The sequence below is a fragment of the Sinocyclocheilus rhinocerous genome, unplaced genomic scaffold (assembly GCF_001515625.1).
Source record: "Sinocyclocheilus rhinocerous isolate Xijiao unplaced genomic scaffold, SAMN03320098_v1.1 scaffold1120, whole genome shotgun sequence".
In the NCBI taxonomy this organism is placed as follows: Eukaryota; Metazoa; Chordata; class Actinopteri; order Cypriniformes; family Cyprinidae; genus Sinocyclocheilus; species Sinocyclocheilus rhinocerous.
Window position 1 is genome coordinate 375013 of NW_015666179.1, and position 19252 is coordinate 394264.

Sequence of the window (19252 nt, forward strand, 5' to 3'; positions counted from 1 at the left end):
ATTCTGCCATGATTCCAGTTCCAAGGGAACGTACACGTTACATTCAAAGGGGATTAAAGTGCGCGAGACGTGAATTTATATTTATTTACAGAGGTATATTATGTCACACTTCACACTTCTCTAGTAAGTTTTGTCTGTGTGTGAAGACAGTAGCGCAAATCCGTGAATGAATGTTCCGAAGTGAAATAAACTTCAAAAGAATAAAGTTGAATGGAATTGAATTAAAGTTGAATAAACTTCAACTTTACTGTTCAATGCACTGATGTCAGACTCATTTTGGATAATAAAGTTTATTGTTAAATTGTTAAATGCCCTGCCTCCATTACATATCTCTGTCACGTCATTATAAGTGTTTGATCACCACATTTGAGTGGTCATTGCAAAAAATGTGTTTATATATATATACTGTTTATGTATATACTGTATTCTATATATAGTACCAGTCAAATGTTTGGACACACGAATGGGAAAGTGTCCAAACTTTTGACTGGTACTGTACTATAATATACACAAATAATATCGGCCGATATATTGATATCGGCCTTTTTTTTTTTAACTCTCTAATATCGGTATCGGCCCCAAAAAACCCATATCGGTCGGGCTCTAACTAGAACCACAAGTGAAACGTGAACCACTGGATTTTTAACTCTGGCTTTGCAGTGTTTACAGTTGATCTCCTCTGATCCACTTTAGTCGTGAGCCCATCCTTCTTATTCTGTGCACACCAAACTGCATTGCTATGTGCTGTTGTAGCACTTTACTGAAACATGCAGCTTCAGGAAGTAGACTGTAGTATGACCTGAGGTATGTTTGCCGATCATGTGATAAGATTTCCTTGATTTGTCAGGCTGATAATCTTAAATGTGATTGAAATTATATATTATAATTGCGCTTGAGATTAGTGCTGGGCAGTATGACCAAAAATTTATATCACGGTATTTTTCAAAATTAGACCGGTTTCACGGTATATGATGGTGTATTTTTTTTTATCTGAGTGACAAACAAAAAACGTGCATGTGGTATGAACTACGCTCATATTTATAATTCCAAACAATCAGTAAGCGACAGGTGCTTGGAAATGCTGTTTTGTACTCATTTATTGACTAGTCGGCTGCGGTGTAGTCGGCCAACTGAATGCGCTGCTTCTCTGCCGCTCACTGCACAGAACAGACGCCGAGAAAGGCAACACTTCTCTGGGAAAGTCAGACCTCGCATTCACGGGACAGCACTGGCGAAATCTTCCAACTGAACCATAGCTAAGGTTTATCTAAAAAAGTCGCTAGGTTTGTCAGTATGTATATTCTATGGGAAAAAAATGCTAAAAGGATCTGAAAGCTGCTAAATCTAGTGCTAAAGTCGCGCTCGTGTGTGTGAGACGCGGGAGCTGATGGCAGGGGGCGGTGGATATTTGTGGCGGTCAATGTGGATATTGTGGATGAGTTCTTCTGTGTCATCACGTTCTATTAGTTCTACAGCTTCAGTTTCGGAAATTTCACGCTTAGTAACACATACAGCTGTTCCCTCACCACAGTGCAACAGTGAAAAGGGACCCCTTTCAAACAGTGTCGCGTTCCGAACGTTGTTTAAGCGACATACATATTTTAAAGTATTGCGGTATTTAAAAAATGTATATCATAACAAAAATAAACACCGGTATTCGGTATGAACCGGTATACTGCCCAGCACTACTTGAGATTATAACCAAAGTCTTGAGACCAAATTACTTGCCTCTACTTGCCTTTGGAACACTTCTTGTCTGGTAGAGGAGCCGTTGCTTTGCTTGCTTTGATGTTATTTTTCCCCTATAACCCTGAAGCATCGGATATTGGGATCGTTCATTGTTCTTATTCACACGGTTGGTGCACTGCTCCATCTCACTTCATACAATTTGTCACATTGAATAGAGCAAGACCTAAACAGTGCATTTCTGCAGGGGATCTACTTCTAAATGGCACCCATGTGGCTTGGCCTAAACTTGTTCTTCTCTTTGTCTCTTTCTCTGTCCTTCCTTTCTCACACATGTGCCTCAGACAAACATCTTGATTCCATTGGACCTGAACAAATGGAACTTGTGTTTGCTTTGCAGGCGGGCATTATTGCAGTTCCTTTTTTTAAGAGTATCTTGCATCTCAGACTGCGTGACGACTGATTTCTAAACGACTGAGTCAGGCAGTAATGCACAGACATAAGCAAACCTGCAAATTCCCTACCAGGAAAGTGCTGATTGGTGAAAGCGAGAAGAAAGATAGAATGTAGCAAAAATATATCTGCTTAGCATAGGGTTTTTTTTTTTGTAGGTCTTTTGGAAATATTTCTGTCTGTCTCGGTTGGTCTAAAAGTGACTCTGCTATGTCATGTCTTATGTTGGCAAAGACCTTTTCATTGTTCAGTATTCAGATGTATTGTTGCCGCTCTGTCATTGTCATCCCTTTTGACAAACAATGTGGAAAACTAGAACTGCAGTCTTGATTTATGCATGCTGTTGAAGATCACTAGATAAGACGCCACCTGCGAGACGGGCCTCCTGCTGCAGGCCTATACAGAGGACATCATTAAACTTGAAGGCTTAAAACATTCCATTACAATAAGTCCCTAAATTGTGGTTGTAAATCAGTGCTTTAGTGTTACATAATATGGGAGCAGACCATCTGGGCCATGTGAGAAGTCATCAACTATAGCCTAGTGTTCTTCTGCTGTTTATGCAAGTGCATTTTGACGTAATATTCTGGGTTAAATGGAACTTAATCAGTCTCACAGAAAATTTCGGCGAAGGAAGTCAAAAGCAGAAATGTGACTTGAATTGTTCAGTAGAAATGTTTGTTACTTCATTTGTCAAGTTATTTAATTTTTTCTTTTGAGGTGAGGTGAATGTTTTTAATTAATTAATGTTAAATAATGCATAAATAATTTTTTTTTAATTTGGTTGAACTTCTGATTATGTGTTACAGACATAAGACCTAATTCACACCAATGTTAATATTCAGTGTGATAACATTTTCATTTGAATCAACCGCTGTGCCTCTTAAGACTGACACAACAGTCAGTCTGTTTTCCATCGCACTACAAATATTGCTGGCTAACCAACCAATAAATAAGTTTCACATTTTTGGTCACATGTCCAGAGTTGCTTCTGTACATAAAACTATGACTTGGTGCTACTCGCAAACAGACAGCGTGAATTGCATTTTCATTCAGCCTCTCTACTGTTTTTTTTTCTCTCTGCATTGGTCTAAACTGACACATCGCATGCAAAAATCGGTCCATGGTGTAAACAGTAGGGCTGGATGATATGTCCAAAAAAGGATCTCAATAAAATTTTCCATTATCAGTCCGTATCAATAATTATCATGATAAATGTCAAATCTTAATTTCTTTGTTTTATTATTTTCAATGTTGTTTAAATGTTATTTGTAGCATTTTATACTCAGCTAATCGTTACACCAGCTTACACCATTTCTCATGTAAAAATTCTTTATTGTTATGAAATACCCCAAATCTCATGAAAATTACATACAAACCATATACCATGTATTAATTAGCTTCATGTTTCGTGTGTAGAAGCATTTCTCTAGGTTTAGTTTATCTCGTCATCGGAAGAGACAGGCAGGATATGAACGCGTAATATGAGTGAGATATGAGCAGCGAATGAGCTTCCTCTGAGTCACAACATCAATTGCGGAAGAGAAAACGCAGACAGGCAGCGCTGGAAGCAGCTTATGCTCATCAGATTGCGTAAATCAGTGGAAAATGAAAAGAAATTATGATTCTGTGTAAAGAAATATCAAGAAAACATTAAAGATATCAGTATTTCTCCAAATGTGTGCACTTTTGGACTGAAATCCCTAATGGACACTGTTCAGTGACTCTTGCACATGACTGCCTGCCTAAGTTTTGTTGACAACCATGGCGGCGCAAGATTTGGCATATTTCTCTATGCAGGAAAAACCCTGACATCCAATTTTCACCCAGACTGCCTCATTAGAACTTGAATAAGTGTGAACTTTAGTTAAATCTATGTTATTGGTTACTGGGAAAAACGCTAAACCAAAGACTATAGATATACAAAGATGGTACACTCGCATTACTATGAATGGGAAAAAGTGCAATGCTCAATATGGCCACCATAGCGAAGAAAGTCCTGTCTTCCAGTCAAAATAGCCAATCGTCAATCTTTACAGACTGGCTGTTCTTTGGGGGAGGGGCTTTTTTGTTCTTTGCTACCGTCCCTCTTATTTGGTGACTACTGTGTGCCTGCTCTGTTTTTGACAGGAGAAATTCCAGATTACATTCGGCGGTGAAGTGTAAGAAACTCAATATTTGTAAAACATGACATTCATTTAAAGGTATGCACAAAATGTTGCCTTGTTGTGTTATGTTTAACTGCATGTAAGATTTAATATGGTGACTTATAACAAAGTAATGGTCTTCGCTTAGAATAACAATTAATACATTTGTAAGAATAACTTGTAATAATTAATGTATTTACATTGGTTATTAAGATACAAAATAAATAGAAAAAAAGGGTTCATCAGTTTTATTAAAGGTACCATATTGTCAAAACTGAAATTTCCTGGCTTTTTTCATGATAACTGAGGACTAGGTGCTATGTAACTACCATATAAGTTTCATAACAGTCAATCCACAGTCAAATGCACACAGCCTGCATAAAGTAGCTGTGATTTTTCACGAACCGTTGTGACTTCCGTAAAAAGGTGACGTCAGAACTACTCAGTCACTGCCTTCAGTCACCACCCCGAGCACTGCCCACAGTCCCACTCTCCTTTTGCCAAACCCCCAGACAACATCGCGTCCATGCCATTGCTGAGCAACAGCAACACGGAAACATGTCGAGAAAACGCTGTTCAGGCTGGATGTCAGGAAACTACATCATTGCACAGTAGGGCTGTGACGGTCGCCGTGACAACCACGTCAACCGTTGTCTATTGCCACCGGCGGTAGTGCATGTGACGTCACACACTCTATAACAAGCATAATACAAAGTTGCAGAGCTCCTGAGAGAGGAACTGTAAAAAAATATTGAGATGGTTTTTGGTACTTATACCGCAAATATATATTCTTAAGGACATCAAGACTTAAAATAAAACTCTAGAAAGTTGTAAAATATTGACCTTTAGGGGTCCTATCATACACCCGGCACAAGGCGCGGCGCAAGTGTTTTTGCTAGTTTCAGCCCGACGCAGTTCTCATTTTCCCGTCCTGCGCCAGAACCCGCCATGGCGCGAGCGCAAATGGCTTTTAAAGGGGATGGGAGATGAGACTCTGATTGGTTTATTGCACGTTACGCCCAAAAAACACCCATTACTCATTAAGAGAATAGGGACAACCTGTTTAGACCATGCGCCCGGGCGCGCCGACCATTTTCCCGTCGTTAAACTAGCAAAAGTGGATTCGGACATGCCCTGAGTGCACCTGCGCCGTGCGCTTTAGACCATGCGCTTAGATCGTTAAAATAGGGCCCTAGATATTTTGCATGACATGACAATAACTGTTTATTATCAATCATAATGCAAAGAACATCCATATCACATCCCCTCACATATTGAGTCCTTGTGTCCAGTGTCGTCCTCCGGTCTTTTCTCCGGTTCTCTCTCTGTTCTTCCAGTGTTTGTAACCGCGTCCTCTGGATGCCATTGAAGCAGCTGTAAAGGAGATTGGTGTCGTGAAATAATTGTCAATCTTTGCGCATGCGCAATAGCATGGAGCAAACTGGAAAAAACATGTTTTTAAATGTAATTAGAGCTTAAGCAACAAAAGTAATGGTCACTTCAGATTTTGATGCTGATTTGTAATATTTTATTTAATTGCGAGTTCAGTGAATAGTTTTTGAGATTTCAGGATTCCCCCATTCATTTAGATTTTTGGATGAGCTGCCCGGAGGCGTTGCAAATATGGCTGCAGAGTGAACAGACTTTCCTTGAAAGGGACTTTGGCTAAACCTCTAATGGGCTTCCAGTGAAATTGTAACATAAACCAAGCCTACTGATTGAATTTGCCTGTTGTGAAATGCCTAAACATCTCCCTCGTCTTGCAGCGAAATGATTTTCCTTGTAGTGAACAGGTGTTGAAAATGATAAAGAACTGTTTTCGAAAATAACCCCATGCCGCGTTTGTTGGTTGTTGTCTTAAAGCGCTCTCTATATTGATGTGTGTTGTTAGGGCAGCAGGTTGGCTCTCCTGTGGACTGTTTGGACAGCTGAAGCAGAATCCATAACAAACAGTGGAGGACACAGAGCTTTAGCTAGAGACATGACCGCCTCCTGCTCGCTTGCTTTAAAAAATGAACAGTGAGTCAGACTAGGGATATGCCGGTATCAAATTTTCATGTTGCGATTAATTGCTAATGCTTTTATCACGGTATGCGGTATTATCACGATATTGACATTTAGTTTTAAAAAGTGCTGTCATAATACAGTATAACAGGTTTAATAAAATTTTTCTTATAACAAAAATAACTGAACATTTAAATGCAATAAAGCAATACAGAAAAATGTATAAAGTCAAAAGTTTTACACAGATTAAAGTGCAAAAGAACTATAAAGACCAATAGGTATCACTTTACAATAAGACCTCATTAGTTAACCTTAGTTAATGCATTAACATTCACAATGAGCAAAAGCTAATGTTAACTAATGAAGCCCTAATGTAATGTTATAATAAATGTATTAAAACAGAGCTGTTGTAATGATTATTATCATTATTATTGTCTTAATTTTTATTTTATTTTACAGAACAACAGTGAAATTACAATACTTTGAACCCTGGTTAACAAGCAGATCTGCTGCGAGTTAGCGCAAGCACTGTCAGAATAAATGCTATGCGCGCGTGTATTAGAAAACATAACGTTCTTCGGTCTTTTCGCTTATATTAGCTTTTTTTGCTATTTTCGGCCGAATAATTTCGGTTGCCGAACATTCGGTGCATCCCTACTATATGCTGTTATTCTTTTCCGTGAAGCGGAAAAGGACAATATTTGAAGAATCTTCACACAGCCTTTTTCCACACGTCTCCAAAAAGGACTAAAAACACTGGAGAACCTCCATAAAATCATCCTTCTAATATTGTCAGGCTTCAAAAAGAGAAGCAACTCACAAATCTTTCCAAGATATGTAAATCGCCTTCTATAAATTATGTAAAACCTGGCATGACACTTTGAGGCATCAGTCTGATTGAATGTGAATGCAAATGCTTTGTCAGAGGGAAAGATTATCTGTGAATAACAATATAGTGTTTTTTTTCTAACACAAACTTATTGTAAAACTTCAGATGACTGAATATAGTGCCAAAGCTCTGTCGACTTCTTTTTTTTTTTTTACATTTTTTACTTTTTGGTGCTTGATGGATGTGGTTGTTTATGGCATGGTTTTGTATGGAAAAGAGCTGTGTAAAGATTCTTCAAGATATCATGAATAAATAATGACAGAAGTGATGATGACATAAGTTACAAGGACAAGTTACATAAAACATTAGTGAATGTTGCAGTGAAAACCATAACCGTAATTTTTAACTTGGATAAGTAATCATGACAGTCTAGACAGCATGGCTGACTCAAGTCTCTCCTCTTTCCTCTGTTCATTAGGATTTATCAGACATCTAGGTTTTTCAATATCGATACATTTTGCAATCAGAAATTTTTCTGTGGAGCTGGAGAGAATAATTTTGTGTAGTGTGCTACATTAGCGAGGTCAGCGCAGGGTCATAGCACCAAAAATGGTGGTCATCTCTAGCCGCTGTTTCCTGTTTTCCTGTGCACCACAGGATCTGTGCCAGCATGCATGTCTGCAGGTTTCTACCCAGCTGGTCATAATGACAGACTCTGTTATTGTTATGTGCTTTCTGTCTTTAATGAACACGCCCTTCTCTGGCTCTCACTCTGGATTTGTACCTCTTGTCATTTAATGGGTTGCTGGAAAACATTGTGCTGACTTCAGCATGTTCAAAAGTCCTTGTAGTCTGTTTTTTTCCTTCTCCTGAACCTCCATCAGTGCGGATTGAAAGTGCATGCACATAATTTTCTTGTTCTCCTTCCTGGATGAGCAGAGGTCTGGCTGTCAGGGGCTTTTATTAGCCCCTTTCACACATACATTCTTTACTGGTAAATTGCCAATAAAAGATCATGTGTGAACACTGAACAGGACCTTTTCAAAAATACTGGTAAATCAGTTAAATTTACCAGTAAGGAAAGTTGTAACATTACCAGTAAATTACCGGTATGATGCTGTGTATAAACGCAGAATGAAGATTACCTGTATGAGCACATACGAAGTCAGAACACGCTGATGAATGAAGTCTGCTTTGGACCAATCGTAAAATTCTTATGGAGATGACCTGATTACTCTGAGCTGTTTACAGTAAGCTCTGCTGCTTTTTATTCGTTTAATTTTTTTGACCATTGCGCAACATCTTGCAGCTTTTTCAACGTGTCGCGGTCGAAACCCAGCCTTGTTTTCCATTCATCAGCGCTGCGGCTCTGTTGGATACTATTAATAAGAGCAAAAGCGCATTCTGTTTGATCATCCCCTTATGCCTGTCCCCCATACTTCAAAAATGTTGTCAAATTGGACAGATAGTGAAACTAAAGCGCTTCTCATGCGAGCGAATGAAGACAACGGCGCAGGTTTTAAAGATAATTTCCGATGATGATTGACATCACAGAATTTACTGGTATTTTGGTGCTAATGTGTGAATGGTCTCTTACCGGTATAAAGACTGAACGCCATTGCTTGTGTGAACAGCATATTTGTGTATTTAACGGTAAAGTCATTCTGCCCATTTTACAGTATTTTACCGGGATTGCTGTGTGAACGGGGCTATTGACAATGTCACTCTCAGCTGGAGATTAGACTAGGGTCACAACAGAAACTTGAGTCATGAATTAATGTGCCATTGTCCAAGAAATGTGTCCCACTGTTACTCAAATGTGTATTTTTAAATATCTAATAGGGATGTCTATTTTGTGATATTGATTGTAATAGAAGAGAGACTGAAAATTCCTTCATATTAACAGTACTTTTGGCCCTATATTTTTACAGGCTTTTCTTAGAGTGTAATAAATGTTCCCTAATTTCTAGCTCTAAAGTGAATTATATATACAATTTTTATGTTCGCCCTCGCTTTAAAAGGTCTTGCTTGCAATTAATGTTTTCTTTATCATCTAAAAGAAGTTGTTTCCTTCTAGAGTATGTTGATTTAATATCTGAAAACTGACATTTTCGTTGTCACCGTAGCACACAGATATTGCATATGTGTCCGTGTTGGCTTTTATGTACCTGTGTGTGTACTTCATTAATAGTTCCACTGTTAGAAGAGGGAGACCTGGTAAACTTCATTAAACATAATGAAAATGCATGAGGCCTGACCTTCATCTCATTTTTTTTGTCTTGCTCAGCAAACATAGCCCAGCACCTCTGCATGAATCATTTAGAAGGTCAGAGCAGAGGAAGTGATATTGTTCTGTTTCCTAGCAGTTGCTCTTCTCCTCTCAGTGTATGAAAATACTCATTCCCCTGAGAGGCTAAGTCAGGCTTACCCAAATGATGTTTTCTTTATTTACAGTATTGACTAACCTCTCTGATGGTGCCAGCATGCTCAGATAGTCAGACATCATGTACCACAGCTGAGAGAATGATCCAGTCTGTGGTGAGACAGTTTAGTTCCTTTACTTTCTTATATATGTATTGCATGATATATAAAAGACTCTGCTCAGGGGTAGATCAGCAGGCAGGGGTCTGAAATCTGATTTTGGTTTGTGAAGCCAGGCAGATTGTATTTGCATGTGTGTGCAGCTCCTAATGCACAGAAACAGCTGTGTGAAAGCGGTACAGCTGTTGGCATAATGAGGGACGCAGATCTCAGACAAACTGGCCAGTTCTGTTTGGTACACAATGTGAGGAGGAGGAATGTGGCTTATGAGATGTCAACTCATCTATTGCTTGTGAATAGGTTCATTCTTGCCCAACTAAAAATTGCAATTCATATTATTTATTATTGTCATTAATTTTTAGCATCTGAACATGCAAAACTTAGGTTTGCATGAAGGGGTAAACATTTTTCAACAGCTTTGGCTTTTACTGGTCTTACCTGTGCTACAAGCTTAAATAATATTTTACTAGAAAGTTTTGAGCCGACTGTATACACTGAAAAACTTTGTGTAGAAACAATTGTTGCTCCGAAATTGCTAGTAAATTCCAGAGTTAATTACAAACAACCATTAAAGTTAGGGTAGGCGATTTCGGAGAGGCTAGCAATAGCAAGCTATCTGTGAAAACATGAGATCCCACCCTCCCTGCAAATAAATCACTCTCCAAAGCCACGCCTCCTCCCAAACACATGAACGCGCACAGGCAGACCAGATGCTAACCAGTGACATGATGAAAGACGGCATTGGTGGAGGGTTGAATGCAATGCTGTCAGATTACCTCATGTCTCATTCACCGGTGAGAAAACATTACAGTACAAAGCCCATTCATGCTGATGACGTATCATGTCTGCGCGAACAGAGTGTGCAGAGGTATGCAAATACATACGTTGACAGGCAGGTAGGACAGCCTATCGTAGCCCTCGGACTGAGAAATATGATTGGACGAACATTTTATGATCTTACATCTTCCACAGATGGTAAAAATACAAATAAATACATTTAGACCACTTAACTTAGTGATTGCTATCGGGATGTGAAGAGATTTTCAACCAGCATAACAAAAAATGTTTTTGAACTAAATCACCTACCCTGCCATTAAAGGGATAGTTCACCCAAAAATTAAAATCCTTTACTCACCCTCAAGTTGTTTCAACCCTGTATACGTTTATTTCTTCTGTTAAACACTAAAGAAGATATTTTGAAAAAAGCAAAAAATGAAAAAAAGTTGATGGTCCCCATTGACTTCCACAGTATTTTTTTACATACTATGGAAGTCAGTGGGGACCATCAACTGTTTGGTTACCCATATTCTTCAAAATATCTTTTATGTTCAGCAGAAAAATGAAAATCATACAAGTTTGGTTATTACCTGAGAACAGAATTTTCATTTTTGGGTGAACTATCCCTTTAAGTAAAATATTGAATTAAATGTGAAACTTTTAAATAGAAAGAGTGAAATAGTATTTTCTTGTAAAACATAAGCCTACTCCAATAATTTTTGTTTTATTTACAACTTTGAAAAATCTTTTTTACAATGTACACTATGAGCTTATGTGAAACATAATTAATTAAAAATAATTAAAATAAATACATTTAAAAATTACATAAAACAAATGTTGTATATTTCTTATTATATTGTAAAATTATGCATTTATATAATTATATAGGCTAATCAGTGTATATGTATTAAATTTTTTTTCCAGACCCACATGTCAATCTTTGACTACTACTCCTTTTATAACTGCACTTTGTTCTGGTGTTCCTGTTGATGTCCCACCTCTTTCTTTGTCACTCTTCTGACTTGTAACGCTATCTAAGAAAGGGTGTTTCCAACCATGACTACTTTGAGTCATTTCTAGGTATTTTGCTGGGGAATACTATAAAATGTTATTTATGTTGGTTTGTGAAACCACAGAAGCCATGCATAGGTGTGTGGTCATAATTTGTCAGAAATGGAGATCGCAAGATGAAACGTAATCTGTCTTGTAGAGGATTCAGAGAAGTGCCACATGCAAATGAGAAACCTGTTTTGTTGTGCAGAGGTAGACTTCCCCTGGGTTTATCATTACAGCTCACTTATGTCGTGAAGCTCGGTACGGTGAGCTCAGACGTCACCGGCGTTTTGCAGGCAAAGGATTTTTTTTCTCTGTCGGGTGAATTCCAAGGCATGAATTAGTGTTTACTACAGCTGTAAAAAGGGAAGGCAGAAGCTTATACTGCTGCTGTCTGCTTTACAGCTGCCTCAATGTCTTCTACATGAGCACTTTGACCCCAGGTGACACCTACACAACAGTGTGACTTTTGGAATTTGCAAAACTGCTGATGGTGTTTGAAGCCGGGATACTCTTGTGATTGAACTGGTATTTCTCCTGTGGATTTGTTTATGGAATTAGCGAGGACCTCAGTTAGGGTGACATCTTTCTTCAGGTAAGAGCAAAGAACACCTAGGAAATCCTAGATGGAGACGGGTTCTTGGCTTTCTAATGTTACAGTGTCCTGACCTGCTGTTTCCAGTTGTCTTAAGGTTTTCCGTACTGTCAGTTGACATAAGTTTTAGCCTTTTTAATGTCTTCACTTCAGTGTGATTCAGGTTGAGTGAGTCAGTGTTTGTACTACTGTCGTTTCGGTGGAAAGTACACAACCTCAAACATTCCCTTAGTCCAAACCTTCTAGAGGTCGTCTTTGAAAATATAGAATGACAAGCGGCATCAGTTTCCAATCTATGGTGTACACACCTAACTAATGACCTAGTAAACCATTTTGCTCGTGTAGCTGTAAGGAATGAGTGTTTTATATAACCCTTTACACAACAGTTTAAAGAGCCCATGAAATGGCTTCACGAATACAGTTTTCTTTCCTGTGTTGACCTAGCATATTTTTCATTGAAAGAGGAATGTGGTCCAGGACATAACTCAAATAATTTTTTTTACATCTGTGATTTAAACTAAAGAATGTTGACCATGGATCATGGTTTGTTTCTTGATAATTTGTCATGTGTAGTCAGAGACAAGTAATAATTGGTTTTAGTGGTAGGGACATTTTCATGTATAGAGCCACTTTATTGGACAAATAATTAGACATGCCCACAACAAGTGGAAGAAGAGGTGTCAATATTTTGGTTTTCCAAAACAAAAATATATATATAGTAAATGTTATGTAAAATAGTAAAAGTTTTGGGAGTACACAAGCATATAGATTATCTCAAAGCTACAGACATGGACTAAAAGACAATAAAATTCAATTAATTTTTAAAGAGCCACTTCTGAAGAGGATGCCAACGTCTAATGTCATGAAAATGTCTTTTATTGTCTGATGATTACAAAGGGTGATTAAGGTGACTAACACTTAAATAGCATTGGTATCTAAATTGATATCTTAAATAGCCTCAAATATTGCCACAAAATCAAAATATAGTGAATCTATATATGAAGTCAGTCATTGCTTCTTACCGACAGCATGTTCTTGCTAAATGTCAGTCCGGCATGTCTTGCAAGTCACACACCACTGTGCCTGGCAAAGAGCATCTGCATTTGGCTGGTGCTGGTTGTTAATTTCAAACCCTGCTGACCTATATGGGAAATAATGGAGAAGATAGCCATGTGAATATTTTGTAAAAAAAAAAAAATTGTAACCTCGGCTTAGTTCACAAATTCTTTAAAGGATAGTTCACCCAAAAATTTAAATTGTCATAATTTATTCACCCTCATGTTGTTCCAAACCTGTATTACTGACTTTTCTTCTGTGGACCATAAAAAAAGATATATATTTTTTTGTAACCAAAACTGATTGGTCATCAAAATTCTTCAATATATCCTCTTTTGTGTTCCATGGAAGAAAGATAAAATGTTAATTTTTGGGTGAACTGTCCCTTTATTAGTTTTAAAAGTAGTGTTTTTATGGGTGTTTTTAAAATCACAACCAAATAAATAAATAAATAAAAGGGAAAGTGAACAATTGCACAGTACAGTCCAAACCAAGTATGAAAACCAGTGTGTTTGTATGTGGTATTGTGAACTTTGCCACATTCATATATTGGACGGTACAAAGCTGTTACTGACCTGAATTTTTACATACACGAGAATGTCCATGTGAGATATTTATCAGTCTGTCAGGCCACCTCAGCATCCTTGCTAACAAAGCTGAAACAGTTCTTTAAGTTTAATTTCTTAAAGCACCTTATTAAAGAAATGGACTTGGTTGGTTTCACAGTTTTTTTTTTTTTTTTGCATTGTTCAATCTCTACCAATTTATAACACCATTTATGTAGCTTTAGCTTACATAAAAATGTGTTTTCATTATTGCATTAGGTGTCAGAATCAATTAAAAATAAAATTAAAAAAAGATCTAGAATAACACTGATTATTTCAAATATTTGTAAATTTTTTTAGGCTAAACCCTGAAACTATCATGTTGTTTGACAAATCATATATTATATTAGGGCTGTGCGATATGGAAAAAAAATCACGATTTTCTTTGATCAATTTTGCGATTTCGATTTTAATCACGATTTTGATTTGTTGCGCCAAGTTCACACGTACACCATCTGCAGTGCGTATACAGTATGTGTATGCGGTGCAGAAGCAGCACGGACTCATTTTGCTTTCACACAGGACGCGTTTGCAGTCCGCTTCTGATCCGCGGCTGTTTATCACAAACACAACATTTATCCATTTATTTTGTTTTCAAATCCAAACGCTGTTTCTGAAAATGCTTTTTCAGCATTGTGATTCTCTTTTATCACAGTACAGTAATACAATCTTTCATAGACATATTCACGTTTAAACTCAATAAATATAACTTTGTTTAACTACCACCATGAGTGCCATCTATTATTGCCTTGTTTATCTAAAAGTGCACTTTTCCTTGTTTTAAATCTAAGCACTATTAAAGCACTATTTATAATAAGACATTTATCATATCCTGTCTTCAGTGTACTAAAATCAATTCTTTAAGATGTTTTTTCATTTTTACTATTAAGCACTTTTCTTTCATTTTTCCAAAGGTGGCGACAGACAAGGTAGCAGGCAAGCTGAGTTCAACTCTTTCATGGGTGAAGAACTCAGTGTCGCTCACGGTGAGTCAGATGGCTAGTCAGGTGGCCACGCCCTCTTCGCTGCACACCACTGTAGCTTCATCCACTGCCTCGCTGTCCTCGCCCTCCTCAGCCTCCCCGACCCAGCTCAGCCCAGATGATGTGGAGCTGTTGGCCAAACTAGAGGAGCAGAACAGGTATGTGTGCTTCACTGAATGTCATCTGGAGGATTTGCTTCAAGTCTTCATCTTTCATTGTTTGCAAAAGCACAACACTGAATCAGTTATCCCATTCCAAGAAGTATTTTGGGAGCACCATTTGGTCACATTGCAGTGCATATTGGGTGTTACACCATCTATGTTGCAGACGAGGGGCATATGCAAATACATTTTTTTTTCTAAATATTTTAAATGATCTTTTTTGTTTAATTATTACTCTCCAAATTCCTTTTACTGCTTAAGGATGAATCTTTGATTTGATTTAAGGTCATTTTAGATAAACACAATAACTTTCTTTATTGTATTTATAGGTTTAAGCATTCATTTATGCTGAAAAGTAGGAAGTCGTAAAAGTCTAAATGCTTTTTTTTTTTTTTTTTTAAAGGAGATGCTTTTGTTGTTTGCTTATAATTGGCCTTCAGACTTGCAGACTTTTCTTTTAAAGTTTGTCCATCTTTGTGTTGAGGAGCTCAAGTCTTGTCTAGGGCTGCAACTAACGATTATTTTGATAATCGATTAGTTGGCCGATTATTTTTCAGATTAATCGGATGAAAGAAGATTTTTTAAAATTGCTAAAACACACTATTCCACATCCTGCCCATTGCTGTCCTTCAAACAAACATGCCAACTGAATGCTATGAAAACATACTGTATGGGGAATATATCTCTATGTTATACATTGTGTAAAACAGTTATAAAGCACAGTTTAAATGGACTGTTTAATCAGACAAATCGACAAAGGACAGTTTAATTCCCTATATTAAAAAAAAAATAATAATAATAATGAAGATCGTAAAGAGAAAAACTGTCCCTGTTCTGCAGGGACACACACGTTCACTCTGAACAATTTCTTTATTCTGTAAATGTAAGAAACGTCTTACATTTATATTAAATCCAGGGCTCCAGACTGCGACCAAATAGTCACATTTTGCAACCATTTTTCCTGCTGGTGTGACTGCAGAATCTTTATATAATTATATTTAAAATTAATGCACAGGTGATTTTGTTAACTGCGCATCCAGTCAGTCTCTGTTTTCGCTTCCCCTCCCCCGCTATTCTATCATCCTCTCAGGTATACCCACTCACTCAGTCTGGTTTATACTTGCCACGTCAGCACGAGCGCTAAGGTACGCGCTGCAAAAATGACGCGAATATTGAGGAAACGATGGATAGTTTTCAAGCTAAAGTAAAAGACCGTTCGTTTTTGTTAATAAACGTTTCGTAAGCTAGTTTGTCATTGTATCTTACCGTTTTATTATTTTTCTGCTTTTTAATTAAGAATAACAATGAATCCATCTTTTGTTTTAGTCTTAAAAAGTGAAAGGTGTGTAGATGTATGTAAACAAAACAGACAATTATCTTTTCTTGTAAAACGTGACAACAAGAACGCGAGTTCGAAAGTGAAACCACCTGAAGCCCGGCTTATAATACAGCAAATGAGGAACTCCCGTCACAAAATTCATATCACAAATAATACTACTGATGAAAAAGAACGGGTTGAATGTTAACCACTTTCATTTCCATATAACTATAAACTGTGATAAAAGTTAATCAGCATGCATTGATTAATTTTTATTTTAAATATATTTTAAATAAATATTGTAGCGCAAAAATAAAAATATTGCGACCAAATCATGTGCTCGTGCGACCAACTGAGAAAGTTAGTCGCAAAGGGGCGACCAGTGGGAAGCACGAGTCTGGAGCCCTGAAATCGCACTCTGTTATCCCTTTACAGTTACTATTAGTTGAAAAATACCGTGATATAAATTTTTGGTCATACCGCCCAGCACTAGTTACTATTATAAAATACTTGAATTACAGGTTGACTTTTAAACCTAAATTTAACATCCAATAACAGATGTATCAGCAAAATTACTATTATTGTGCTGAATATTAATTTTCTCTCTCTTTACTGTGTTCTGTCTGTTTGATGCGCATGTGTGTGTTGGCGCTCGTTCAGTGATGTCTGAAGTTTAACGCAGACCGTCAGGACAAGTCTTCATGCAAAATAGAAACATTCACTTGAAAATGTAACATTTACAGAAAAGGATATTACCGTAAAATGCAGTTTATGTGCTGAGGAAGCATATCTCACACATTAAACGGCTCATGCATCTGTCAAAGCGCCTGACAGGACAAGCCGTGTTAAACATTACGCATTAGCTTGAAGTTTAAAATAAAGCATTCTCATGTTTCGGGCCGCTTGGATCACGCATTTTTCCTGCAACACCTCACTCTGTTTCATCCGCTATTTTTAGATGCATTTCGTCCATAGAAATGCATAATTAACTGCTGTAATTTGATGTGACTGGTGGAAGTTTTCAGTGCGCGGTGGTGGGCAGACGCGACTAATCGATAATGACATTAGTTGTCGATTATTTTCATTATCGATTTTAGCGATTAGTTGTTGCAGCCCTAGTCTTGTCCAGCTTCTCTTCTGGTGTGGTCCAAATTTAGCCTGCTCTCTAGTACAAACAGTGATATGTCAAGAGCATTGACATGATGTTAACACAGTAAAGCCTTTGCTGGGGTGGCTGTTTTGTGTTCTCAGACAAGTGATGGCACCGTACTTTTCCAAATATAGAACCAGCAAGAGATGAGGGTCTGTGGAGCTGTCTGTCTATCAGTTTCAGTTCTCCTGTAATCTACAACGTCTTCCCTTGTTGACATGATAACAAGTGTGAGAGTTGCTCACACATAGTTGTTGGAAATATCATGAACATGGTTGGTGATTTTGCTCCAAATTGTTCATGTGAATGACACTGTTTGATTCCTGATCCCATTCCTCCTTTTACACTACTGTTCAAAGGTTCGGGGTTGGTTAAATTTTTTATATATCTTTAGTAAGAAGTCTCTTGCCCACCAAGCCTGTATTTACATTTAGTAAAGCATAAATATAATACATAAAATATAAAAAAATATTATAAAATATTATTACAATGTAAAGTAACTGTCCTATGCTAAAATAATTTAAAAATGTAATTTATTTCTGTGGTGGTAAAGCTGAATGTTCTCTGCAGCGATTTACTCCATTCCTCAATGTCACATGATCCTTCAGTAATCATTCCGTAATCAAATTCTAATGCCAATTTGGTGATAAATACACATTTCTTATTATTAGCAATGTTTAACTGCTTAATATTTTTGTTAAAATTGACATTTCTTTTCAGGATTCTTTAAATAGAAAGTTTAAAACAACATTTATTTGAAATAGAAATCTTTCGTGTTAAAGAGATAGTTCACCCAAAAATGAAAATTACCCCATGATTTACTCACCCTCAAGTCCATCCTAGGTGTATATGACTTTCTTCTGTCATACGAATATAATCGGAGTCATATTAAAAAATGGCTTGGCTCTTCCAAGCTTTTATAATGGCAGTGAATGGTGGTCGAGATTTGTTTTTTTTATATTTTGGCTCATTTATTGCCAACTCATTCATATAAAATATTCATGATTTGCTACATATTTCAAATTTTTTCAGGGGGAGAAATGATCAAATATGGTTGTGCATTTGTGCTTTTTCCATCTTATTATTCACTTCAGATTTACTATGTTAACCCAGTTTGACCTGTGACCTTTACTAAATAGCAGAGTGGGAGTGGTGCTCAAGCCAGCTGACCTCTGACCCCAGCCTTCATCAGGACAGCTGGAGACTACAGCTGGTCGCAGAGATGACTAACAATGCCCTATCACCTGCTGCCTTCCACAGCACTCATGCCATTAGTGTAATGCTGCCTGGCACATGTCAGAGAGTGTGTCTCCTCTCAAGTCAACACAAGCCTCAGCATTGTCATAATGCTCACATGTAGTGGTCGACCGATATATCGGCCGATATTTGGCATTTTTCAAATATCGGCATCAGCCGATAAGTTTTTCTGTTTGGCCGATGCATTCGTGGCGGGACTTTTATTTTGATGGCGCTGAGAACGGCAGCGCCTGAGCACACAGTGCTCCCATTCTCCCTCTTGTTCGCTGTCGTCGTTAACAGTTCTGTCCATGATTAGAAGTCTGTCTAATAATCAGAGAGAACTGTTAAACAAAGCAATTAAAATGTATACAAAAAAGTATTATAACGATTGCTTTTATATTGTTAGTAATAGAAAGGCAAACATTATAATACTTTCACGTTTGCCGTCAGCATTCAACAAATACGCAGTTATATAATTTAAACAAATCTTTGAATGACTAATGAACATCTAATTTCAAAAACCTTGCAAACTTAGTCGAATCCAGCTGTGAGATCTTATGAAGTGTGTGCATCTGTATCCTGCACGATCGCGTATACTCTGCATGATGGTCGGTCCGTGCGAATTGAATACGGACAGGAGGAGAGTTCAGCTTCA

The 19252-nt window shown here is 37.5% G+C and overlaps 1 pseudogene; it reads left to right on the top strand.

Annotated features, from left to right (window-relative positions):
* LOC107732019 (ecotropic viral integration site 5 protein homolog) overlaps positions 1 to 19252 on the top strand; it is a 59275-nt pseudogene that overhangs the window by 8698 nt on the left and 31325 nt on the right.